The sequence below is a fragment of the Dromaius novaehollandiae genome, chromosome 5, assembly GCF_036370855.1.
Source record: "Dromaius novaehollandiae isolate bDroNov1 chromosome 5, bDroNov1.hap1, whole genome shotgun sequence".
Classification (NCBI taxonomy): Eukaryota; Metazoa; Chordata; class Aves; order Casuariiformes; family Dromaiidae; genus Dromaius; species Dromaius novaehollandiae.
In genome coordinates this window covers 36,762,760-36,775,730 of record NC_088102.1, presented here as the reverse complement: position 1 = coordinate 36,775,730, position 12,971 = coordinate 36,762,760, and positions in this window count along the sequence as shown.

The window sequence follows — 12,971 nt, the reverse complement described above, 5'->3', positions numbered from 1 at the left end:
CAGTGTGTTAATCCTCTGTTTTGACTATCTGCCAATGCAAAACTTCTCTCACTTTAACATTTATTAATACTGTGGGGCCTGTGTTGGGAACAGAATCAAAAAATAGTAGCTAAATGTGACAACCTATTTTTTCTTCTACTCCATTTTTTCCAAATCAGCAACAATGGCAAGACCACAATAGCAAATACCTCTACTTCACGCTTTATGCATTCTATGGCTAAGTACAGAGCTGAATGTCATATGGTGTAGCACCATCATGCAGCAGAGGATTGAGAGTCAGCTTTCTGAATTTTATACACAGCCCAGATGGTTACTTTCTGCATGACTTAGGTCAAGATCACGGATATTCAACAGGTTACTTTTCATAGCTTCGAAGCACCATGGAAACTACAGAAACAAGACTAATTAAAGAACAAACATGCTCTTCTTTTACCAAACTAGTGGTCTTCTAACTGTGGCTCAGAGGTAACACTTGGTACAAAAGAACCCCCGCCATGTTTCATAGCCACAAGTAAAGAAAAAGGTAAAGCTGAGGCCACTGAGAGGCTTTGAGCAGGAGGCTGGACTAGATGATCTCCCGAAGTCTTTTCCAACCTACATGATTCTATGAAAAATGTTATGTTGTCCACAGAGTGTTTAGTATTACTGCCTATAGTCCAAAAGTAACCATAAAAAAATAAAAAAAATCCAATAAAATTACTCAGATGTTCACATTTAGTAAGATTTTTGCTTAATAAAAAAACATTTTTTCTGCCAGTGCTAGACTGTTTCCCTTCCTTTTAAAAATAAGTAACATCTTCTAAATTTATAACTTTTCCAAATGGTGAGATTTAGTCTATATTTGTTGAGAAAAAAATATCATATTTCTAATACATACGCAGTGCTTCTCAAATTCACAGATGTTTTCTCTGAGTTGTACACAATTCACAGAAGTTGTAAAGACAAATACTTGAAAAGATCTCTCTAAGATCTCTGTAGAAAACATACTATGTTACTTCATGTCATTATTACAGAGGGAAATATCAAGACAAAAACATTTGGAAGAAAGAACCAAAGCAGCTTCCTCATACATCTTAACAGTGTCACTTGAATAAGAAGTTGGGCACTTTCAACTGTAAGTTGAATAATCCAGAATTTATTCAAGAAGCAGACAGAAAGCTACAGAAAATAGGGCATCTGTATACTCTATCTTCTGTTGTTAAAGGAACTTAGGAGAAGGAAACATATATCCTAAGATTAAGAACCCACCATGAGAAACTGCTCCTGAAATGATTGATCACTAATCTTTTGGCTGGGAAATAACCGGAACACATTAGTGTAATAGGTTGTGACAAAATCAGCTGCAGAGAAAACTAGGCTTACACTAAGAAATATAAGCATTAAACTATTTTCCATTTTCCAGGCACTATCGTCAGTTCCTTACACTTTACGCAAGAACTCTCTAGACCATATATTACCTCTCCCAAGGCTTGATTCTGCACATATGAAGGCAATGGGTATCTTGATATTGACTTCAAGTGGAGAATGACTTAAGTTCTGAGCTTTATTTACCTACAATACAAAAACTACCTGAGGTTTATCACAAATCTAAGACTTGGCCAGCTAAGATTGTGTTATTATTCTCATTATAACTCTTGGCCTCACTCACTGAGTAGCTGTAACTTGTCACAAGTCCAAAATTGGTTCTCAATAGCACCTATGGCAATCCAGCCTATCTCCATGAAGCCAGGGAACAGGAATAGATCTGTACCTGTGAAATTTCCAAGAGAGGGCTCTAAAAAGAAATATCTGCAAAGATCACGCAGAGACTGTCCACTTCAGCACACTTCATCTGAGCAGACTGAATCACCATAGCATCTCTGGCTCTTGATAGGAAGCACTGACTTTCTAGCAGGACTCTCTCTTGAACAAAGCTCCTCCAAGGATCTTCAGAATGAGGTTTGCTGAGAAAGACTATGTAAATTGGAATCATGATATATTTCCTGGGGATTCTTCAGAAGGCAATAAGAAAACTGTGCCTTCATGCTCCATCTGTCTTTGGTCTATTATGCCTTCTGCCTCTTCTGCTGGTGTGGTATCTCTACCACAGAAAACCTTACGATCTATCCACTGAATCCAGTCAAGCTTTGTTTACACAAACAGAGACTGCATAATCATGCCCTGAATCTCTAGAGGAACTTCCCTAATATTTGTACTCTGAATTTTCATTGAAAAGCCAGTAAAGATTGTGTTTCTTCAAAGTAGCAATATTTTGTATGACCAATCCTGAGTATCAAATTGCCGTAAGTACATTTCGTGACAGTCTTGTCTGTTTCTTTATTCTCCTTCAAGCTAAATGAGAGAAAATGCTTAGGATCAGGTTCAGTAATCATCCACTTCTCAGCCGGGTGCCCCAAACTAATCTCAAAACGATTTTCTGCACAGCTTCTTCAGGAAAGGTAGAAAGTGCCCAAGCAGAAAGTTCTAGCCTACTTATGAGTAGTTAGGAGTTTGGATGTGGATGCGAATACCTTCTGGAAAAGGTGACAAATACATTCAGAATATGCTCCAGTTACCACTCTCTATTCACAAAAGAAAGAGTAAGCCCTTCTTGCCCTTTGGGGAGAGGGAGAAAGAAAGGACATAAATGACTACTTCCAGGAGGGAATTCCTTGCTGTAGATGCTGTGTATCCCTGCAGACAAAAGCAGATAGCCTGAGAAATGGGATTTGAGATTGCTCCTTGCCTCAGTTAAGCTAGCAGGCTAGATTACTCCTTAGCATGTGACCTTTATACATCTAAATACTTTCACATCCATACACACTGTCGAGTGAGTCTAATACTAAGAACTAGGTTCTGGAGTCTAATCCAGAGGCTAAAGTGCCTAAAAAGCTAAACATTACGGTGCTTAACTTTACTGAATCTGGTCCTCCATTTCATTATTTTCATTACCAAATAAAAAAATATAATCAAAGACAAGTTATAGAGATATAGCTGGCACAGAAATAAAGCTTAAGTAATTATTACTTAAGTCAACATTTGCAGACACAGATACACTTTCCTTCCCTTTCCTTCTTATGGTCAGTCTTGGTTTCTTTGAACAAAAGATACAGGCAAATTATTTTGAAATAAAAATTCCCAACCTTTTTTGGATAATATTTTGTTTAACAATTAGTTTATACTATAGGTGTAAAATCTGGATTAAATACATACAAAATAAGAAAGAAGTCGAGCAACTGAGAAGATCTGTCAGGAAAAATTCTGTGGCTGCTCCACCCTGTCCTACATAAATGTTAAAATGAACAGTAGCAGGAAGGCGTGTGTGCTCTTAGAACAATTTCTTCTTGTTTACAATTGCAGTAGGCTAAAATGACTCATCGCTCCATATAAAATGAGAACTGTGTGCTCACAAAAGATGTTTTGGTACCATCTGAAAAGTTTCAGTGAATTAGAATGACAAAATGATACATGTAATTTCTTTGAATATAAATTTGAAAATCATAGTGCCTACAAAAATGTGAAAAGATATATAATTTCTTAGTATTCTCCATTTCATGATGATAAGCTTGGGGACAACATCTGTTTTACCTCATAACTCTTCAAATGGCAGGTGTTATAAAACTAAATTAAGAACATTGCAATACTTGTCCCTCAGGAATTTCTAAAACAGAACATTTTCCAGAGTTATAAAAATTATATGTAGCATTTTGGAAAATGTTAGGAACTCTTTTCACCATGAGTTTCTCCTTATACACATAATAAATACAGAGAGTTTTTATGAAAGGCTTCTATATTACAACTTAAACTGCAAAGATATCATTTTCCTAAGTTCCCTGTACTAACCTTGTCCTTGAAATTTTTAGTGGTAACTTCAATGTCAGTAGAATTAGACAAGCCGCTTCATGCTTGAAAATAACTCCAAAAATAAATTGTAAAGTGTAATTCTGTTCAAATTATGCTTTGGCAGCTATTATAATGTCTATATAAACAATGCATCTTTTCTTAATTTAATGTTTTTCTTTTCTCTTCCCTTTAAAAACTACCGTATATTTCAGTAAACTATCAAAGTTGGACGTACTAATATAAACACAAATGTATATAAACACAAATGCATAATATAAACACAAATATATTTTCCTGGTGAATAGAATATGTATTACCTGCACTTTATGTACATTTGTACTGTATTATAAAAGATGTACATACACCATGAAGGATTTAATCTATTCTTCAGCCTTAACACCAGAATAAAACTTATTTCACTTGCAAATCGCAGGTAAAGCAGTCTTATACAAAAAATGAACCATTCTCCTTGTCTGAAAATGCAATGAAGTGGATAAAGAAGCTAAAATCTTTGCTTCATAAATGAAAATCAAATGGAAAGAAATGTTCCTTCCAGTACATATTCTCCATAAAACAATTAGAAAGGAAGGAAAAAGTCTATCCCACTCAACTGCTTAGAAGGAAATGTTCCAGGAAAGAATACTCGTGTTTTGTGGGAGAGGACAATACGAGCATAGAAGAGGGCTTTTGACCTTCTTTAAAGGTCACAAAAAGGGAGAAAAACAAGAAGTATTTTTAAAGAATAATTCCTTTTGCATCAAATTTGAGTATAAAACCAGACTACAAGATACTTGAAGAAAAATGTTCATGGCATCTTTATCAGTGTTTTTGCATTGACGCAAGTTTTGTGTGCCCCAGAAGATCTAATTTTTTCCAGTGGTATCAGTTTGGCCTAATAAACTGTATTATCTCTATTTACAAATTTTGCTACAGCATCTACAGTTAAATTACAGTTTTTTAATTTCTTTGAATCTTCTCATCTCATATTTTAGGAATATGAGAAATGTATGTTGGACAATTTATCTTTCTGAACGCTCTTCATTATTTAGTAGGCTTTTTCATGAGAGAGTTCTGCTGTCATTGACTTCAGTGGGAGAAGATCTGAACTCACACATCTCTTCCCCAAATTGTATGGTCCTAGTCTTTTTAATGTCTCTTCTAAAGGCACTTAGAAGTGCCTTTTCTCCCACATCCTATCTCTTATCAGGTTTGTTCCCCTTTTAGTACCGGTAATTATGTACTTTATGAGATGGGATGGGAAAGTGGATTTAGGTGTTTGTGGTTATTCTAACTACAAAAAAGGAAAGACAAAAACAGAATAGATGAAGACTCTTTTATTTTCATTAGCTTGGGCTCAGTTACTCAAGCACAAAAAATATCCTCCCATGAAATCTTATTGAGAAAATTGTTCCAGGCATTCTGCTGTTTCCAGCTAGCCTTAGTGTGCCTTATAAGGAGAACTCGTATTTTCTTAGGCAGAACATCTCTGCAACACATGTTGGAAAAGGTGAAGAGTGATAAATCTGTGTCAGGTCCAGATGTGGAAGGCTCTGGTGCCTAAAAGCCATCCCAGCTTATTTTTATAAATGCTCCCATGGTTTGTTTTGGCCAGTTTAAATTAATGCATGTACATTAGAGGCAAATTACTCACTGCAGGTTTGGTAAATATGTGATGTACAAACCGTACATAAAAGGCACAGAGCGGAAGGAGAGAATCTGTGGCTCAAACATTTGTTCGAGAATTTTGCTCACGGGGCACAAAACCAGTAATAAGCACAGTCTCCTCTTTGAGCTTACAGGATTCAAGCTACGTATATCTCTGTACAGCCATGTATATACATCTTCCACAAAAGCCTCTGAAAAGCTGAACATAAAATACAGATGCAGGTTTCATCTTTCTGTTTATCCTTACCCTCAAAAGAAATGTATGATTCTCACTGCACAAGATATTCAGGACAGTTTAGTTTTCCCTTAACACACATGCTGGATGTTGAATGTAGGATTTTTTTCAGTTAGAATCAGCAAATTCAATATAGTATTTTCATCTTCATACAAAATTTACACACAGGCGCACGCACGCATGTGCGCACATGCGCACACACTTCCTTTATTTCTTCAGGCCAGTTTGTCTCTATTACTCACATTCCAAGCATTTGTTTTCCTTTACTTTCACATGATTTGATGCCCCTTTCCCTGATCTCTCTCCAATATCTTTTCAGATTTGTTCCATTTCTACTCCATATTCCTTTCTCCTCTGCATCTTTTAGATGAAAACACTACCCAGCCCCTTAAACATTAACATTTGCTTCCAACATTGTCAAGAATTCATTTTCTTTCAATACCATGTCATTAAAATTTGTCACCTTTTATAAAACTCCTGCCATATTTTTATTTCCTTTTTCCATTGATAGTTCTATAAAATTCTTTGTCCCCATTTCTTTAATTAGCATATCTATTAACAAAACCACTGATTAATTTCAGCCTGAGTTTTCCCCCAGTCCACTGATCATGCTCTTTCAAAATAAAATAAAATAAAACAAAAAAGACTGTATAAAAGTTTGACTACTTCCTTACAAATGTACCTTATTGGAAAAATTGTACAGACCATAAACTAGTGTCCTCACACTAATGCTCAGGATTTCCTAAGGCAGATTAATACAATATGTTTATGAAGTGTTTAGAAAAATATTCAGGCAATCCAGCACAGTGTCATAAAGCACTGTCATTCTTAGATGCCTGAATTAAAGTAGTATATACCTTATACAGTATTACAAAAAAAAATACTGGCTGGAGGAACACAAACAACTTGGAAGTAGTTGGTTGAAATTAAAAAAATAGGCTTTGGTCTTTGTTATTTGGGATTACATAAAGGTCAGCCATATGTTCTTATTAAAAGAAGTTCTAATAGTAGAAAACAGCCTGCACAAATTTTACAATGTTCATAGTTATACTGTGACATTGAGCCCTGCTATAAACTGGAGCTCTGTGGCATGAAATTTTCCATCAGTATCCTAGGAAAGAAAATGCAGCAGCAAACATCATTAATCAAGTAAGACCTACACGTCATAAGCAATAGGCAAGAGTCCAGGAAGGCCACAAGGTTAAAATGCTTTGTTTGAGTAATTATAGGATTTGAAGGATTAGGCTGAACCAAAAAATTTAAGGACACAGAAGGATTAAAGGGAGAAATAAGTAAATTAAATTAAAGGGAATGGAGGTATAGAAAGCACAAAAATTGTATTTTACTTAGAGTTTTTGAAACAATTGAAGAATAGTTAAATAGAATATTTACAATTCAAGGCAATACTATTTTGGTATATTTGTTTGTTATCTATTAACTGAATCTGAAGAGAAAAAAATGTTAAAAAAAAAATCAGTATGCTTCTGTGATAGGAAACCTAACAAAACAAGTACATACTTCAGCTGAAATGATCTGGATCCCAGAATGCAAAGTCATTGTGTATTCTGTAGCTGGTATAAATGCAAAATCCCAGTATACAAAACATAAGTGACATCACACCCACCATAGCCTGTTATTAAAATCTGAAGATTCTTGCTGTATACAAACAAAATGAATCCCAGTCTTTACCTTATGCTATCCTGAGTTACTACATTTTTTAAAGCTTGCAAACCTCATTTCTTTTAAAAGCTTGCTGCCCTTGTAAACTAACAATAGTGAGAATTAACTCCTACACTTGCTCCAGAGATAATCTAGAGGCTCTACTTCTGGAATATCATGCATGGAAAAATTATTCAGGGAATATGATCCCTGGATGACCCACATCTCACGAAGTAGCAAATTGCCAAAAGAAAAACAACCAAAAGATAACCAAAAATATACAATGTTAAACTTAAATGAATGTAGGTTTTGTTCAGCAACAGTCAGTCACAAGTGCAAGAGAATATCAATTTCAACAAAGCTATGCAGAGACAGTAAATTTTGAAAAACAGATACCAGCTTTTATTTGGAGTTACTTTAGCATATCTTAATGAAACCACTATCGTCTTCTTTTTATGATAATCTTTAAAAGCAGAAGGGCTCTGGAGATCTCAGTAAGGAAGTTTGGGAGAAGTTCAAGAAACTAAGGAAAGGCATAAAGCAGAAAGGGGAAGGATGCAGAGGAAATAAACAGTTACTGAAAAAGAGAATAAAATGAAGCATGAGAGGAGGAAAGCAGGAAGTATGCAGACACACAAAGAACCTGGACAAAGGATTCAAAACACAATACTAAGACAAGAGAGAACAAGTGAACAAAATATTTATTTTTTAAAGGTATGTTCCTTGCTATTCCAGCTTCACTAAAGACATACGCTAGTATGTTTGACCACCTTAGCTAAAACAACATTACTGTGCTTGATTGACAAGGTGCTTCTCAGCATGATGAAAGAGCAGTGAAGTTTTATCAGACTTAGGTTTCTGATTTTGTTGAATCGCTTACATTTCCGTACAACTTTTGGGTATCGGCTATAGACACACAATACAGTAGCCCAATTCCGGCACTCTTCATGCTAACGCTGTGCTGTTACAGGAGGGAGAACAGGCACAGAAGCCCTGTGTGGTAGCACCACCTCCTGGTCAATAGCAGAAAGCAGCAGACAGAACTAAAAAGTCATCCCAGAGCATGGTAAATTAGCTTCTATCACTGGAAGAGTAACTAATGCAACAGGATAGTTTCCATGACCAAGCTGTATGAACATACCTGAAGATGACACTAGGCATTACAGTATGGAATCTGTTTCTCCACAACTCTTAAAAACTCTCACCTAGGAGGGCAATTAATGACAAAATGAGGTTTGATACAGAATCTTCCCTACGGTAAATTTAATTCATAAACAGTAGCTTGCTATTCCTGGGCAGCTGAGTGAACAGCACAACATAAAAAAAAAGCAATAACTTTTCAAAGAATTGTTGACATTGATACACAATTGGGTTTAAAATGTTTTCAAGCCAAAACTAATTTTCCTTGATTTTTTACTGGACATAGTACATAACAGCATAATATTTACGGGAACATGAATAGATATTAATTATGAGTCTGAAACTATGAGAGAGAATTCTTATTCAGAAGTCTGGCTTCAAAGAAAAACTAAGGCTGTTAGCAACCCAGAAAAACAGATCCTAAATTTTTCATACATTTTCTTAAATCTCATTATTAAGGCATCAAGCATTTCTGTTTAGTTTTTCTCAAAATGATCACCCTAAGAACATAAAGTTTTGCCTCATGAAAATTAAATGTAGCACTAAAATAGTCTGTATTGGATTATGACTTTTTCCATATTAAAATAAAATATTATTGTTACATATAATTATTGTCAAGATAACACACAGTAGGCTTTTTTTATTTCTTTTTAAGCAGCTACTTAACTCAGTTTTTTTTTCAGATAGCAAATTCCTTCAGAGAATAAAAGAAATTTAGACACTAGCCCAATTAATAGATTCTGTAGTTAAATATAACTTAACTTCTAAAATAGGAAATTGAATATAGCCTTCAGAAGGTACTATATTACAAAGAATTAAAACTTGGCATATTCATCTGTAACTTATTATTCATTAGGCAAGCCTGAGCTAACCTCACTCAGATTGCTGTAAGTCAAAAACTTTACACATTTCAGCAGACTCTCTCTTCTACCTGAATTATGTCCTAAGTATTGTCATCATATGCCTATCAGAAATACTAATAAGAAGAAATTATTTGCATTTTGAAGAATGGTAGCATACTAGGGGATGTTGACATCTGCTTCTCCACAACGCAGAAAACTCAAATTGCTTTTCTCATAAGCTCCTGTGATTTTCACCCAGGCATTATCAGTTGTTTGTTTAGAACAAAAAATAACTACTTGATTTCCATAAGCTTAATATTTCCTGTGTAAGGGCTTCTCCTGGCAGTTCACACAGACATAGTACAGACTTTTTCTATGCCTCCTACAGCATGCTTGAGGCCTGACCCTTAGGTTTCTAGTGGGATTTTTAGTAGTCATGTTCATTCAGTCCTGGCTCTTTTTGCTGTGCAATCATTCTCACAGCAGGTTTTTTTTGTGATTTGGATACCTATTCACCAGGAGCCAGGCTGACTAGTGATCTGTCTCATATGGGTCACTGACCAGACACCAGATGGTGGTAACATTCTGTTCCTGCTAATCTGGCCCAGAGTTGGCAATTCAGAGGTGAAAAGCTTTATCCTATTACCAATCGCCTGAGCCATCCTGTCTCCAACCTGCAGGCAAAAGATTAAGCAGTTAAGTCTTGTAGCTACTGCCATCCCCTCAAATATCTCATCTACTACACATCATAGAGATCTACTGGGTAGATCTAAGAGGAGATCCATAAATGTCAGAACATTTTATTGAATTTAAATTCTACCTAAGGAGGAATAAGAAAGAAGTCGGGCTGGTAAAACAGCAGTATCAGTTGGAAAGGTACTGCACTATGCAAATAGTTAGCAAGAAAAGTTTGCAAAAGATAAAATATCAGGAAATATTGAAAATACAAGTAGGCTGTTCGTGAAAAATGCATCTTGGAAAGAGAAGGAGACATTATAACAAGGAAATGCAAACACAAATAAAAGGCAAAAAATATTAAGATGCAGCTTACCTTTTCAGGTTTCAGGAAACATCAAAATATCAATGTAACATTACACACTCCTAACACCTAAGTCAGTTCTGAACAGTAGAAGAACTTGTTTTTTCAGTGAACTTATCCAGCCTATCCCTACAGTTTTCTTTGCCTCATCACAGGTGCTCTACTTTGCTGCATATTCAAACTTTTATTGTTTATAAATTAGACTTCTGTGTTGCAGCCAAAATCATCACCAAAATTGTTATTTTACTCCATAAATTGCAAGAGGAATTACTGTTAGATTTGTGAAGGTGACACTAAGTATATATAATTTGGAATTTCAAGCTAATTGCAAAGAAAACAATCCAAAGAATTGTCTATATCCAGACTCAGCTCACTGAAATTCCTTATTTTAAAAATGCAAATGTGTTTGATACCAATTTTTTTTAAGCATGGTATATAAATTTGGGCCTTATGAAAGATATGAGAGAAAGGAACAAGTAGGTTATTTGTTTTTGCACATAGATATGTTTATATTTCCATATAATAGATCTGCATATATTTGGATCTATATTTTTTCACTCCTATGGAAAAACATGATTCAGATTATACATCATGATCTTATAGAGTCCCATTACTTCGTAATTACATTAATCTAGATAGACTGTTTTCCCCTTCTGGAAGATTTGACCATTCAAACCTGTCATACAGTTAACGAGGAACTCATTTATGAGAGAAGCATGAAAGTAACTATACTACATCTGCCCTTCCACAAGGGGAAAGGGAAAGCATAGCCCTTGGTGGTATCTAAGATATCTTAGTGCTCATTTCCTCACTCTATGTTTTATACAGCTTCATGTATAATACCTATCTTGTGCCATACACAAATGGTTGGTCAGTTTTACTTAAAATAACCTGCATAATTCATTTACAACTATGATGTCTTGAAAATTTCCCATCTTTTGCCCATAAAGCCTTCATATCACATCATACTATTTATCTAATGATTTTTTTAGCTTAGTAACACTTACAGTAATACTAGTAAAAAACATTATTCCGAGGCAGATTAAACAAACTGGGGTCTCCCATGGGGAAAATTTTTCCTTGAAAATATGTAATTGGACCTTGTCTATATTAGAACTACACTTAAAATAGTTTCGGGTTTGATTTTTTTGCAAATAGTCATTTAAAAAGCAAGAAAATTTCTTTCTTCAGCCTCAACAATAAGATCAATTTTGCTCAAGGGGTTTAAAACAAGCTATGCTAGAAAAGTATCATTTTCTTAATGTGAACTGCAACCACAGTAAAAGTACCTTACTTTTACAAGTATTTTACCACCAGTGTGGTATACTGGCACTCTGCTATTAGCAGCATGCAGAAACAGCAACATCAGATCTTTCCTCTATCACTCCAACTTACAAAAGTTAAGAAAATGTGAAAAGGAACATGTGACCGGTTTCAAAAAAGAAAATGAATTTTCATTACCTTGCAATTAGCAGAAGAAATTCTGATTTTTTCTTTAATTCAGAGAACAAGAAAAGACAGCAGTAGAAAGTAAGAAGTAAGAATAAAGTAGAAAGTAAGTAAAGGAAAATAGGCTTGAGAACCTATTCAAAAACAGTATAAGGATTGTCACTTGGGAGGACTGTTTTTTCAGGCACAGATAGAGATGCATGACAGGTGAAAAAATGCAAATCAGAAATGGAAAAAAAAGAGTACTACATAAATCAGAATTCTTAACAGAAATGACCGCAACTGAGCTGAGCCCTGAAACAGTTTACCTATTATTATGATTAGCTAGACGGTCCATGGTCATTGCTAAGTAGCCAAGAAGCTGCTTGTTTTCAGATGCTTCTGAAAACAGAACTGGACCCTAGACAGAAATTATATTACTATTACAGAATTTTACCCCTATACAGACCTACAGAGCACCTTCTTTTCAGAAGGGGTACTTAATAACCAGGCCCCGTAGCAAAAATATTATTGTTAGGCAACCTTGTCTGAACAAACCAGTTGCTCTACCATTTAAAAGGTAAACACAAGACCACGTGACATTCTTCAGGAGTTTAAAAAAAATGATTGTTGCAGGTAACTGATTATTCTATATAGAAAATGAATTGCTAAAATCTTAAGTGTCTTTTTTAGTTTTTGCTGAAATACATACCCCCTGTAATGACAATTTTCATTTCATCATGTTATTTTTCAGGACTTTATCGTTCTTCTGAAAAAAATTATACTTTATATTGTACATTTTTAACATTTGGCATTTCATATCATTTTATGCATGTTTATGCTAACAAGTTCATAGCTGATTATATCTTTTCATTGAAGTGCAATCCAGGAAAAAACAAGAAAACAAATTTGTAGACACAAGTACCCAATGTATTTGGTGTTTCTCCACAACAGCAATTTCATTAAGCTGAAGTTAGTGTACAGTTATTTAATTTCAGTACAAATTCTCAGTACAAATTCCGTCATGTTGCTTGTTGCACAGAGAAAACTGCATAAATTATCTGCACTAAAACTGAAGTAGATCCTAGAGACTTAAAATGTTAAGTGTGGCATACCCCCATAACCCTCCAGTCGCCAAAAT